At 28.0% G+C, this 16,183-nt stretch overlaps 1 long non-coding RNA gene across 1 annotated transcript in view; it reads left to right on the top strand.

The window, feature by feature from the left end:
• LOC111618576 overlaps positions 1-16,183 on the top strand; it is a 25,389-nt gene that overhangs the window by 2,668 nt on the left and 6,538 nt on the right. The window contains exon 3 of the long non-coding RNA XR_002755593.1: positions 15,248-15,286. This is a non-coding gene — a long non-coding RNA (uncharacterized LOC111618576). The remainder of the gene's footprint in view (positions 1-15,247; positions 15,287-16,183) is intronic.

Below are 16,183 nucleotides of genomic sequence, written 5' to 3'. Positions count from 1 at the left end.
TATATACAGTAGAACCTCCATTATCCGGACCTCCATTATCCGGATTTTCGATTATCCGGATTGTTCAAAATAAACAAAAATTTTACGAATTTGCTGATTTGCACTTGGCAAATTACAACATTTATAATTTATTTTGTATACTAGTACTTTCTATATATTAACAGGACTTATAATACTGGAATATATAGTTATAATATGGATTCCAGTATAATAAGTCCTGTTAATATATAGAAAGTACTAGTATACAAAATAAATTATAAATAGTTAAAAAGGACAAAAAAGGCATAATAATTAAATTACAACATTGTTTATGTACGTGATGGAATGCATAACTTTTTTTGTTTCAACAATGTTTCACCCAGCACAGTGGTCGTAAACTCTTAAATATATTTTATGTCGTAATAAAAATATAACTTGACATACGTATTTATAAATAATTTATATTCAAATTACATCATTTTTATGACCAAGGGCGAGGTAGGGTATGGACGACGTGGGCCACTGCCTATGCCTCGCGGTCCGAAGGGCCTTGTGCCTCGAAGGTTTATGCATTACTTAAAAGCCGCAAATGCAACGAAAAAATTTTACTCATCATAAAACAATAAATAGTTTGTCAAATTTTTATTCATAAAAATACAGTTTTAACTGCTTTTTATTTTATAAAATCCATCTTCTTGCACTACCAGAGGGCCTTTTAAACAATAGGTAGTCTGTCAGCGTTAGTCAGTAGTAGTCCAAATTCAATATGAATGTTTGTTTCTTGAAAATTTGATCATGGTTTAAATACAGCATTTACTTTTAATATTACCGATATGTCATTGAAAAGTAAACGTGTTGTATTATCATTAAAAGACAAATTAAAGTATTTGTTTCGATTATCCGAATTTTTTCTTATCCAGACTACCTTCATCCCCAATTAGTCCGGATAATCGAGGTTCTACTGTAACTATTTATTCAGATAGCCTAGTTGTTTATTTATTTCTTTTATAATATTTTTTTATTCTCAGTAATTTAACAAATTACAGATATAAGAAACACATGATATTTTATAGAAATTTATATTTCTGTTTGTCAGTTCCTTTAATTTCATGTATTTCATATTTAATAATAACAACAATATTTTCAGTGTCATATTAGATTATATCAGAAGCAATGTATTAAAACAAACTATTGTAGAGTAAGATGTTAAGTGTATTCCAAACCAGTACAAGCAAATTTTCTTACAAGATTATGAATAATTTAATTGAGAGTTTTGTGATATAATTTTAAACTTATAGATTTTTTGTAAATCTCTTTATAACATAATTAAAATATTGAACTTAATAATTGCATTAGAAAATTCAATAAATTTTTTAAAATTATTTTTTTGTGTGAGAACTTTTTTCAATGACAAGATTCACTTTTTTGGGGTTGTGGCGAGACTCACAATGGAATGGCCAGATAGCCAACTATTATTCAAAATATTTAAAATTAAAAAAAAAGCCATTTAATAAATTTTTTCTGGGTTTTCAATTCTTTTACATTTTCTTAGTAGGCCTTTTCTTATATTTCGAATTTTTACACTTCAGTAAAGTTGATAGTATAATTATAGTAGTCTTGTTATGTGTGTCGAAACGAGTCTTCTTTTTATTGTTTGGTTCAATGTCACGACTGGGTGAATTGATAAACACTTGGCGATTTTCATCATCAACTTTTTATTTCAGAACTTTATTTGTCGAGACACGTTTCGGGGCTTAGCTCCTCTTCGGTCAGCTGCATGAATGGCAAAGAATCCATCGTATTTATCAGAACTCATGTTTAAGAAAACATTTGAATGTTTTGAAAAAACTAGTTTAATGGTGGCACCATACATGTTTTCTTTCCAATAATCAATATTTATATTATGCTTTATATAACAATTGTATTGTGTTTACTACATTTCTGATTTGAATATTTTCTTAAACATGAGTTCTGATAAATGTGATGGATTTGTTGCCATTCATGCAGCCAACCGAAGAGTGACTAAAGCCTGAAACGTTACTTGACTAGGGCTGTGGAGTCAGTAAAAAAACACTTTACTCCGACTCCTACTCCTGATAATTATAGTAGGCCGACTCCAACTTCTGACTTCGGCAAAATTAAATACCAAGTCATTTTATGGGGGCAGAGGCACTCATAGTATCCTACTCTGAACTCTAAAAGAAGCTCCGGGCATTTACCCAAATTCTTTTATACGTAGGCTGTTTTTCAAGCTCCGATAGTCCATAAAAAAAAAAGACAAGTGTAAATAACAAAATGAATTTATTACCAAAAGTTAAGTACAGACATATTTATTTTTCAACATAATCACTGTGAAGATTGAGGAATTTGTTATATCTGTGGACAAACTTTTCCATCCCCTTGTCATAGAATGTTGCCGTCAATGACTCGAGATGGACCCTAATTTTGTTTTGAAGATTGTCATTAGTCTCAAACCTCTGCTCTCCTAGCCACTTTTCCTGTTCAGGAAAGAGGTGGAAGTTGCTTGGCACTAAATCAGGGCTATACGCTGGGTGTTTAAAGGAGTTGAAGACTTCCACCTCTTTCCTGAACTGAAAACATGGCTAGCAGGGCAGTGGTTTGAGACTAATGAATTAATTATTAATGACGATCTTCAAAACAACGTTGTTAAGGTCATCTCAAATCACTGGTGGCAACATTATATGACAAGGGGATGGAAAAGCTCGTCCACAGATATGACAAATGTCTCCATCTTCACGGTGATTATGTCGAAAAATAACAATGTTCGTACCTAACTTTTGGTAATAAATTCATTTTGTTATTTACACTTGTCTTTGTTGTATGGACCATCGAAACTTGGAAAAAACTGCTCTCGTAGTTAGTATTTTTAATATTTAACTTACATTAATATTTATTTGTATAAAAAAATTAATTTTTAACAAATATTTAATAAGAGGAGAAAGTAGGTGATAAAATTCTACATCTACATATATNTTTATTAAACAATTTTTATTTTTCATTTATTAATAGATAAAAAATACAAAGTACAATAGAACCTCGATTATCCAGATCTCTATTATCCGGATTGTTCAAAATAAACAAAAATTTTACGAATTTGCTGATTTGCACTTGGCAAATTACAACATTTATAATTTATTTTGTATACTAGTACTTTCTATATATTAACAGGACTTATAATACTGGAATATATAGTTATAATATGGATTCCAGTATAATAAGTCCTGTTAATATATAGAAAGTACTAGTATACAAAATAAATTATAAATAGTTAAAAAGGACAAAAAAGGCATAATAATTAAATTACAACATTGTTTATGTACGTGATGGAATGCATAACTTTTTTTGTTTCAACAATGTTTCACCCAGCACAGTGGTCGTAAACTCTTAAATATATTTTATGTCGTAATAAAAATATAACTTGACATACGTATTTATAAATAATTTATATTCAAATTACATCATTTTTATGACCAAGGGCGAGGTAGGGTATGGACGACGTGGGCCACTGCCTATGCCTCGCGGTCCGAAGGGCCTTGTGCCTCGAAGGTTTATGCATTACTTAAAAGCCGCAAATGCAACGAAAAAATTTTACTCATCATAAAACAATAAATAGTTTGTCAAATTTTTATTCATAAAAATACAGTTTTAACTGCTTTTTATTTTATAAAATCCATCTTCTTGCACTACCAGAGGGCCTTTTAAACAATAGGTAGTCTGTCAGCGTTAGTCAGTAGTAGTCCAAATTCAATATGAATGTTTGTTTCTTGAAAATTTGATCATGGTTTAAATACAGCATTTACTTTTAATATTACCGATATGTCATTGAAAAGTAAACGTGTTGTATTATCATTAAAAGACAAATTAAAGTATTTGTTTCGATTATCCGAATTTTTTCTTATCCAGACTACCTTCATCCCCAATTAGTCCGGATAATCGAGGTTCTACTGTANCCCTATACACGGAGATTGCTTGCCGTAATCGCACAAAGATTGTGTACAAGAGAACCGGCACTATTTACGACCTGCTGCGCAATGCCAAGTACGCGATAGATCTCAACAGGGTTCCAGGAGTATACTCTATTCCCATCAGGAAAGATAGATTCCATAGAGACTTAGTTTACATTGGCTCCACTATTCGCTCAACACAAAAACGGTTATGTGAGCATCAATTGGATATTAAAAATAACAGGCACACCACCACCTTAACGGCCTACGTTATCGACCCTGAAGTTCGGGCAAACTTCCAAAACACCAAAGTAATCAGACAGATGTTTCATATTGATCACATCTGTCACCTGGAGGCCTGAGAGATTTATAAAGCCAACATTGGGGGCACCTGCATCAACTTTAAAGATGGTGAAACGATCACGCAGGCGTGGAGATACTTATTCGAAGAATTCGAACTGGGACAAGCGGAGGGATGAAATGCGATACGCACATTATTTACATCTCGGGCGTCATCGTTCCAACGGTCAAGAGGAGACACCGTTTAGTCACCACCTGAAGCAGACCTCGGTGGAGGTCGAAAACGTTCGTGAAGATTGTTATAGGACACAACACTGTTATAAAAAGGTTTTGTGGATTATTGTTACTCAACACAGTGTTTGGATTAGTAGTCGTTTTGTATTAAAAGTTATATCAGGCTCCCGTGTGATTTTGGAATTTCAATTTGGAATTCAATTCAAAAGCTTTGCTTTTCCTATTCATCTTTACTCCTGACAATACACAAGAAAAATTCAAATGACCCAGATAAATACTTTTGTTTTTAAACACCAGAGGGTGAGCATCCGGTAAAAATGCAAATACATGGTTCACTTATTGCAAAAACACAAAGAATCTTTCGCTCATGCATATAGGATGGCCTAGGATTTTGAAGCAGTGAAAAATAAATAAAACCTTGTCTTATATGCAAGTAAATACGGTATTATTTATTGAAGCTGGAACCAATAACTTCAAATCAATATCTTTCACACTTTTCCAGCAAGAGGTTTATTCATTATATGGACAAACAAACATTTTCAGTTTATTTCATAAGCCTGAAGTAAAAAAATTAAGAATAGAAGCCATCAACATCTAAGGTGGTAATCAAAAGGTTTTTCATTAAGAATAGAGAAAGCCCTAACATAGTACAAATTTGGCAAGCTTTACTCTCTAACCTTATTTCTAACAGCTATCCTAAACTGTCCACTTCTTTGTGGTTAAGCTTTATATAATTTATATACATTTATTATAATTTAATTTATATAATTATTCAATGTAATTTTTAATTTTTTAATACTGTATTGCAACATACAAATTTTAAATACCACAGAATATTTGAATTGTTCCACTTTAGAACAGAACATAGTTCTTTTATCTTTGGAGTGGCTTTAACCTGAAGCAGACTGTAAATTGGACTGAAAACATTTGTTCTGTGATTAAAGTTATTGCTTGCTATGAAAGGTGTGTTTGTGTTATTTTTTGTCAACATTCTCATTGGTACTGCTTGTTATTGTGCAACACTGTTTTGGATTGCCTTGAATTGATGCCTTCATAGAACTATCAAAACCATTAAAAGACCTGTGTATATCCCAGCATAATCATTCCTGTAAGCTTGCTTTAATAGATGAAAGGTTTGTGACAGCTTTTTCAAGTTTGAAACAAAACATAATGGCTGCACATTTCTCCATTTCAAGAATCATGACACAAGGAAATGACGTTGATGCTTTGCATCAAGATTGCCTGACAACAAAACAAAATGGCAATGTAAAATAAATTACACCCAATATATAGTACTAGAAAATTTTATATTTATATTTTTCCTGGTACATGCATTATTTACTACAAATATCATCTGTAAACAGACTATATTAAATTGTTCTTTGTAATGAACAGATAAGTAATTATATTTGCATAAATAGACTATTCTATACTAGGAAAAAACATCACTAAATTGAACTGTGTTAGCTCTAAGCTCTCTACCAGTCCCAGGCACAGTATATAAGGTTTTTCATATAATATGGGTCTCATTGTCAAGATTGCAATTACTTTTAACTAAAACCTATTTTCCTGTATACCCTCAGTCCTTTAACAGATTTGTGATCTTAATCATCAGTATTCATATGGAATATTAGAGAAAATGAACATAAACACTATAGTTCAATACTGAACACAACACCATGCTATTAAAATCTTGTGAAGATATCCTTTTACTGATATAGTATGTTATTGGCATTCCAAGAGAGCATCTTGACAATGCACTCAAAAGTACCATATAATATAAATAATTTTGTAATCATTCTGTAAACAAATTCTCAAGAAATAGCTCAACGACAGGAAACTTGCAGCCACAGAAAAATTTGAGAAAATCAAGAATTAAACCTGTTAACTCTAAACTATAACTTGAAGTCAGGATTTTTTAAACTCTTAAACTTCATATTAACAAGATTTTATAACACAGTATTTCATCTTATATAAGTGATTTAAAAATGCTTATACAGTATGAATTATAATATAAAAACAATAAAAAATTATACTTCAGATGTTAAATCAAAAATGTAAAATATTTGAGTAGCCCAAGACATAGCCAAAGATTGAAGCTCCACAGCACTGGCGAAAATTTAAATTTGCTGACTGGAAATCTTTCAGATGATTGACTTTCGGAAAATCGACGCTCTACTGTAATAAATTTTTTTTCATTTAGATAAAAAAACTAAAGTAAATTTAAAATGCGAAAGTTGGAGTCGACATATTTTTTCCGACTCTGACTCCTCTGGCCAGAAATTCCTCCCGACTCTGAATCCACAGCCCTGATTTCGACAAATAAAGTTCTGAAATAAAAAGGTGATGATGAAAAATGCCAAGTGTCTGTGAATTCACCCAGTCATGACATTGAACCAAAATATATTAGTCTATTTTAATCATTATTGTACTTCTTAAAGAGATGAGGAATCTAAAGCTTCATTGTTTCTATCAAAATGATAAACTAAAATTATTGGTATATAATAAATCAGATAAGTAAAATAAAAGTGTCTTCCAATATTAGTGAGATTTTATAATATAATACAGTTTGCCAAGATATTTTATTCACTTTTATTCTTGACATTTTCAGACAAAGAAAAAATATTATTTCACTGTATTTGAAAAATTTTACAAAAAAACTAAATTACAGAAAATCTTTTATAAAATAACTTTATTTTTTAAAAAAAAATTTAATATTTATAAATACAATATGTAATTGATAAAAATCTCAATAAACTGTGAAGATATTTTTATTTTACTTATATAAAGACATGAGGGTAATTTCTGGAAAAATCACTTTTTATAGACTAATAATTTAAATTGTCCAAATTAGATCAGTATCATCATAAGTGATAGTTCAAATCTACTACTAACAAAGAGAAAGTCAGATGTTAGTGTCTCCAATTTGAATGAAACTTGATGAACATGTTGCTGTTAACACAGGCAGCTCCTTGTCCAAATAATAAGACCCAATTTTCAAGAATTTTCTAAAAACAGGTCTCTGAAAATTTAGTGTTTGGCCTATAAGGCTTTGAAAGTTTCATGTTTCCTTGGAATGGTGATAGTTTTATGGACAAGATGGTACTTGTTGGAGTGATATGAAATTTTGCTGTTTCAGTTATTTTTATTGATGTGTAACATAATTATTTAATATTTTATCGTATCATTAGTATTATTATTACTGCTATTATTCACATTTAAAGCTTATAAAACAAATTAAAGTGGATGTGAAAAGTTGGAATGAAAAATGCATATACTGTGTCCATGAACATATGCAGAAATTTTCCTTGGGTACAAAGCTTGGAAACAAATAATTACATCAATAAATTTTTTTTAATTATTTAATTTTTGGGATTTTTTAACACACAACACTCCATGGTTGAGGGTGAAGAAAACATCTGAATCACTTTTACAATTATAATTTGTGGAGTCTTTTATTTAATCCAAGGGGAGGAGGGCAAGACTGTGATGTCATTTCCTGTTTAATGAAAACAACATTTCTTTCATGTCATTAAATAAAATTTTTATTTCTTCATATTTATTTTTAGATATGATGGTATTGTTATATTTCAAGTGTAACAAACATGAGTGCAATGAGGAAATGGTTCAGAGTCTTAATAATAGAAAAACAAAACAAAAAAATGCTTTGGCTATGCTACCCCAAGATTGCTTGATCATGCTGCTTGTCTATGCTATTTTCATAACAGATTTGTCTTTTTTGTCCATGCACAGTAAAATACAAATCTTATTAGTTCATGGTGACACAGTATATGTATTTTTAATTTAAACGTTTCACATTTGCTTTAATTTATTTTTTATAAGCTTTAAACATGTAATGATAGCTAACATGTAATCATAATGCTAGTGATAAGATAATAATGTTACACATAAAAAAATAAAATAAAACTGAAATTACAAAGTTTTGAATCTAAGTTATGTCACGTTCCTCCAGCACTTGGCTTCTTGGCCATTTAGATTGCTGCTCTAAGGAAACATGAAACTTCCAAAGCCTTATAAATTAGCTAAACATTCAATTTTCAAAGGCCCATTTTTAGGAAACACTTGAGAGTTGGGTCCTATTATTTGGACAAGGAGCTATTTGTGTAAATGGTTTTACATTAACCAAGTTTTGTTTGAATTTTGTAAGTAGTTGTCTTCTTTAACACTCCAAAAGTTTTTGATAACAAATCAGAAACAGCTGCTTTATTGAAGTAAATATTTGACACTACAAAAAAAAATCCAAACACTTTTGGATTTATTTTGGATTTACTACATTGTAACCTCAGGGATTAATGTTCTGTTACTTTTAAATTGTTTCTAAAAAATGCTTAAAGAAATTAGAACCAAGAATGTTAGAACATTTTTCAAATGTTCTAACATTCTTGTTCTAAAGTTCTTCATTCTAATTTAGGGCATTTCTTAGGGACAGTTTAGAAGTAATGAAGCCTTAATATCTGAGATTGGACTGTAAAAGTCAAAAAATGCTTCAATGTTTTGTACTGTCAAATATTGTACTTCAATAAAGCAATTGTTTCTGAAAAGTAATTGTCTTTTACACCTTACAAAAATATAATAATTTAATTTAAAGTATTTATTATTTAAAAACTTCAGATTTAAATCATAACATTAAAAGGATACTGAAAGTCAGTAACTTATGATTAAGTTCACTGTATTTTTCTTTTGTTGGCATTACTTGAAATATATCAACTTAATTATGGTATTAAAAATGCAAAAATTAATAAAATTTTATTTGCATTACATCAGATATTCATTGACTGTAATGTAATGCTGCAATTGCATTATTATTATATTACAGAATATATGAATACATGTCTTCATTTATCAAAGGATCAAAATGTTCTTTTTTTTCTTATCTTTCATTTAAAAATAAAGGTCTTGTTTTTTCTTGTGTAGTGCAAAAAAAAAAAACATTCAATACTTTTGATGACAACAGATTTGAGATTACATGTGCCAACCATATTCTAACTACCAAATAGTTTAATGATAGAAAAGAAAATGAAGAGAGAAAACATGTACAGTACTGAATCAGGGTTGCCATAAAAAACTTTTAGAATTACTATGGATTACCATAAATTTGCAGCTGATTTTTCTATTTATTCATTGATTAATACATTTTAAGTTATTTAATAATTTTGTTTTTATAGATGAATATTATTATTCAAAAAATAAATAAAAAAACAGGTTTAAATTTTATAGAAAAATTAATTTAACATTTATTTTAATTGAATATAGTAATACTTCACATTAAAAATTGTTTTCACATAATAATTTTCATCTGTTAATAATTTTCATAATAATAATCACCTGTTTGATGAGCTATTGGAAAGTATTAATTAAAAAGTTTGTTTTTACAAACTAAATGATACTTACACGGTATTTTATACTACCAGTTATGTTTGATTACAGTTGTCAACTTTTCTGTTTTCCTGTTTTCTTAAAGAATAGAAGATTTTTGCCAACGTGTTAAAAAAAAAATATGAGAAAATTCTTATCTTATATTTTAATTGTACTTATATCATGACATTTTTTCCATTTTTGACAATTGTTTCATCATATGTTCAAATACAACATGAATGGTACTTGCATAGATGAGTGATAAAGGTAGGAAATAGTCTCCCATCATTTTGTGGAAAAGTTTAAGTTTACATTGTACAAAGGAGGACATTTAAGCATCCTGCCACACTCACAAAAGATAGGACATTAAACATTTTCAAACATTTTCATAGTAAGACTGTTTTCTGAAAGGAGGATGTCTGGTCAGTTTATTTACAATGCATGGTTCTTTTCAGGGCCATTGCAAGTGGACCTGGCAGGGTGTGCACACATATGGGTGCCATTGTCAAGGGGGATGCTAAAAGACATTCCTAATTTAGTGCCCGATTTGAATTATGAAATGACAAAAATGGAACAAAATATTATGTTGTAAAAGAAAAATTTAAACTCCAATGGTCTAAGTGTTAATTCTTACATAATACAGTGTATTAACATGGCTATATAGTATTGCATGATAAACATATGAAAAATGTTCCTGATGGTGAATTTCTTTTCCAGAGAAGAATAAACTTGCACGGACTAGTAAATAACAATATTGCCAGACGTTTATATCATCCAAACTCATTTCAAAAGGGTTTTGATGGCAATCAAAAAGTAAGAATTTGTGGTATATTTGCACTTTGTAAAGGCTGCAAAAAATAGGACTTGGGTGCAGGCGCAAGATATCCTAGTGGCAGCATTAGTTTTTTTTTTTCATTTAAAATGTTCATTTATCAGAGGTTCAAAATGTTATATTTTTTAATCTTTCATTTAAAAATAAAGGTCTTGTTCTTTATTGTTTGGTGCAAAAAACAAGAAGTTATTTCTCAAAACCAAAGGAAAATTCAAGATAATTTTATTAGCTATGTTATAATAAAACCCATAGAACTGAAATATATTATTTTTGCTTGATGTTTTTCATACAAAATATAGAATATCTGTTTTTTAAGAAATTTCCTCACAAATTATATGGTGTTCACTTATTAAATCAATTTAATAGTTCATTATTATTAGTATTACTTCATTCTTTTACAGTGACTATGACAAGCTTCTTTGAAAAAGTTTATAGTTTTTAATGCATGTATGTGTGCATGCATATAAAATGTTTTAATTTGAAGCACTAGAAAGAAAAACAAATTGTAAATGTGTTTATCTAATTTTCCATCTTTAGGCAGATGGCAAATTAGCTAAACATATTTGCATATTTGTCTTTTCTTCTGGTACTTCAGTTAAAAAGTAGCTTATTTACATGTAACCTACCTAGTTTAGTTTTTTTTTATGCATTGGTGGTTATTATATAAGTAAATTTTAAATTTTTATTTAAAAAAAATGAAAGTAAATAATTGCTGTATTAACTCAGGCTACAATACAGCTACTATTAATAATTAAATAGTAATTTGGCACTAGAGATAGGCATTACGTGCCATTTCTTATTAAATTTAATATAATTAAATTAATATTTATTAATTTGGCAATTGCTTGGCTTTAACATAATTATCAGTTTTGAGATGTTTATATATTAAAAAATGATTTATTTGGAAAATTTAAGATTGTAGCTATCAAAATTAATCAATTCAGAGTTTGTATTTGCTTCTCTAGATGCAAGTTATGCTTTTCTATAAACAGTAAATGAAATAATGTAAATGATTTTTAAAATTAGTTATTTGACTTTTAAAATGAAACTGCCATTTTTTTATTACATAGTGTTTTAAAAATATTTGAAGCATTTTTATTGTAAAGTTGATTACAGCGGTGGTGTGCTGTCCATGGAAGCTGTGGAAATGCTGCTTCCCTTGTATTTTCTAAAATATAAATATGGGACAGCTTCTATGGTAAAAATATCTGAATTGTGTAAAGCAACCAGATTACAGGCATTTATGCTTGCACTTTACAGAGCACCAACATCTGGCAGTTTAGCTCGTAAATGCTACACACCAAAATATTGTATAACACTTATAATGATTCTATCCATTAGCCACTAGTAGGGAGCTATTTGACATTGTTTTAAGATTTATAAAGTAAAGAATATTCAAAGTTATTTTTATGTATGTTTCTTTACAAAGCTCGTAAAGAAACATACATAAATTTGTATACAATGAAATTTGTTTTGGAATGTTTTTAAATTTGAACTTTCTAGTGCACACTCTCATAAATATAAAATTACAATATATATGCTATAATAACATGTACAAACATGCACATAAGGTATGTTTGTACATGTTATTATTGCGTATTAAGTAGAAGAGAATCAAGTAAAATCTCAGTGGCATGGAGAACGGGCATAATATAAATATATTAGTAAGGCAAAATTGACACAATTGTGGCCTTTTTATATTTTCAGTTATGTTACTTTATTTATGTATTTATTTATTATTATTCATTTATTATGTTTGTATCTACTTTATGTGTATGTTTGTACATGATATTATAGCATATATATTGTAATTGTATATTTATGAGATTGTGCACTAGAAAGTTCAAATTTAAAAACATTCCAAAACAAATTTCATTGTATACAGATTGGAAGCATTCAATTTTTGTTCTTGAAAAAGTCATTAAAAATGACTGAAAGCATTCAAATAGATAATAAAACAGCTGCATATTAAAAGTTTTTCGAGGTTTAGTTGTCTTAGATATATTTTAGTTAAACAGTAAAATGATTTTCTTTCAGTTTGATTTGTAAATTCTGAAATTATGAATAAATTAAATGAAAATTTTAAATTTTCTGAATTATTATTAACTTATGAAAGTTAAATTTACTGGTTATAGCTGTATAATTGTTTGTGAATGGTTGTCTCTTTAATCCGATGTATTCTTTCTTTGAAAACTTTATATAGGTTTTAAACTACTTGTGTGTCACTAAATTTTAAGATTTTTACGATTGTGTTATTATTGATTATAGCAATTGTTAAGTCATACTGCGATTCATAACAATCCAACTGAGGATAAAAAGAAATGTGTAAAATCCTTAAAGGTATCCTTAAAATCCTTAAAATAATTTATGTTGTGTTACTTAACATCTAAATACTTTGTTAATTTTTAATCTGTATAAATTTTTGTCAACTTAATATCTATAATTGTAATTTATAGAGCACTGAAGAGGAACTGGAAATATGAAACTAGTTCGAAATGCATATGTAAAAATATAATAAAAGAATTCATTAACTTGATGCTGTAAGATAGTCTACTGAAAGAATACATTGGATTAATCCAATGTATTCTTTCGGTAGACTATCTTACAGCATCAGGAGACAACCATTTATGAAAGTTAATAATAATATAAAAGTTATATAAAAAATGTGTTTAAAATTTTAAGAATATTTTAAAATTTAATTAAATGCAAGTTCTTATTTATATTTTACTGATCAAGTAGATAACAACAAATTATAATAATGTTTTCTGTTTGAATTTAGACTATTTTTTAATTTAAATGTCACTCCATATTAGTAATTAACCAATAAATTAACAAAACTGTGATTCAAATAGTAATCATAATTGTAGTCATTTTAAATTTTATATATTTTATTAAAATTGTGAAACTATTTCTTTCAAATACATTTATCAGAAATTATTTTGAAATTTATACCAAATTAATACATTATATATAACAAACACCTTTTTATATGTTTCCAGCACTTTATAGTTCTAATGAAAGTTTTCAGCTTGATTTATAGACTTTATTCAGGTTAGAAGCCATTCCAATTAGAAGAAGTTATGCTGTATTCCAAAATAGAACAATTTAAAGTTTCTTTGAGGTTATTTAAATTTCTTATGTTGTAATTTGAGATTTATAAATTTAAATAAAGTTATTCATTGAAATGTAAAAGAACATATAATAAATATTAAGCACATGGAGGCAATTATCAAAAAATTATTGATTTAAGTACATTTAGATAAAAACGCCTGCCAAGCTCAGGGAAATTTGATATTGCACCTTTGACATTGAGAAAATTTTTAAAAAAGACTGAATAATTTTAAAAAATTACTTTTGAATGTAATTTAAAAAAATCTAGCAATGAGTTGCATATCTTTATATTACACAACCATAAATAAATTAATATTTGTTGATGATGAACATTGAAACTAAACTTGATCAATAAAAACATGAGAATATACTATATATTACTAGTTTGCACATCATTAGCATATACTGTGAACTGTGCATTAGCATAGCCTAGTGTACTGTGATTATTGAAGATGCTGGACTCAGCAGGTTTGAAAGTCTGCCTGCAGCTTTGTAGAAAAAATTATATGTGGCATACTGAAAACTTACAAAGTTCACTTAGCACTTGCATCCTGAAAAGGTTGCTCATCATTGATTTAGAGAATATACATATTATCTAAATTAGATGAGTAAAATTTTTTAGTTCTAATATACACAATAAAATTTTACTTAGAAAAATGAAATATCTAAATTTAAACTGATTGCTTAATTTAAGCATTAGAGGGAATGAAGAACAAGCATAAACATTTTTAACTAATCAGCCGTCTTCAAGTGTCATAAAAAAATTTAAACTTTTTTAAGAATATGAAACATTGACAGAAATATATCAAAAATAATAAATTAAAAATTATTTAAATAATTATTTATTAAATAAATATCATGTTATAGAAGCATAATACAGAAAAGCTAGATATTTTTTCCCTCCTCCTAGTTCTTCAATTAAGCAGTTGGTTTATATTTTATTATTTGAAGCATTGGTTTTTAAAAAATTTTTAAATTTAAATATTTTCTGTTGAATTAAAACTTATGAAAAAACACAAACTCAGGCAGATCTTTATTAATTAATTAAGCATTAGTGGATAATTTAAATTTTCTATCAGGAACCAATAAAAAGCATAATTTTTTTACATAAATTTTTTATTCATTAAAAGAATTAAAAAACTTTAGTAGCAAAATGAAAAATAGAATTTTTAAAATAAATAATTCAACAAACATTATTGCTACAAAGAGTAATTAGTATGATTGTTAAATCAATAATAATTAGTATGTTGATGAAAATATATTTAAATATATAAGAAGCCAGAAAAAAAAAATCGTACAATAGGTGAAAGATTTCAGCTGTTGAAGTGTTTTTTCTGGCTTCTTAAATATTTGAGTGCATTTTGATGCTTATTATACCACAGAAAGCTATCTTATCTATTGAATGATCCTTATAGTTATTTCTCATTGAACAATTTTTTGATTTTTAAAGCTAAAGAAATGATTAGAAGAGTTTGATCAAGACCATCAGGTAATCAATTTCTTGCATCATTTTAACAGTAAAAATATCTGTTTATCATAAAATGTCTATTTTCATCTAAATTATCTTATTTTATTAAACAATTTCTTTGAGTTGTAATTTTCATAAACATTAGAAATTTTCCAAGGCTATGTGCCAGTGTAAGGATTAGCAGTTGAGAAAAACTGCTATAGACCATTTATGAGATGGACTGATAAAATTCTAGCTTCTAACATAAACATTTTTCTGATAACAATTCAGATCATTTCAACTTTTGCATTTTTAATTAAAGAAGGATAACAAAGTAATAAACATTTTATGAATAACTACAGAATTTGTTCTTAATCTGAAATAGATTATTAATTTGAATGATTAATTACAATTTAAAAAAATATTTTAAGAAATTCTAATTTTTAATTTTAAATGGTAAAATATCTATATTTATAAAACATTGATAATTTACATTAGGATAATCAGAATCACATTTAATATTATTGACATGTTTTTATTGAAGATATTATGAACTATCTTTCTATTATTAAAATTGAAATTTCTTGTTTAACTTTAAAAATGTAAAGCTAAAATGCATACTGTTTGCAAAATATTGAAAATGCGCAATTTTTTCAGCATACATACATATACAGTGGTGCCTCGTACAACGTACTTAATCCGTTCCAGGTGCACGTCCGTTAAGTGAAACGTCCGTTATACGAAACGCATTTTCCCATAGAAATACATGTTAAAACATATAATTCGTTCCGCAGCATAAAATAACCGTACTGTACCATAAAAAATGAAAATGGAGCAGACACCAATTATGCCGGGTAGTCAGATGTTGTGAGGAGGAGGTGGAAGAACACTTTCTTTACACATTCATACAGATACAGACTTTTTACACATTGCAGCGGG

Source organism: Centruroides sculpturatus, unplaced genomic scaffold (genome assembly GCF_000671375.1).
Source record: "Centruroides sculpturatus isolate CEXI.00-Female unplaced genomic scaffold, Cexi_2.0 scaffold42, whole genome shotgun sequence".
Taxonomy (NCBI): domain Eukaryota; kingdom Metazoa; phylum Arthropoda; class Arachnida; order Scorpiones; family Buthidae; genus Centruroides; species Centruroides sculpturatus.
The sequence above is the reverse complement of the archived record's forward strand: the minus strand, read 5'-3'. Positions and strand labels throughout refer to the sequence as shown.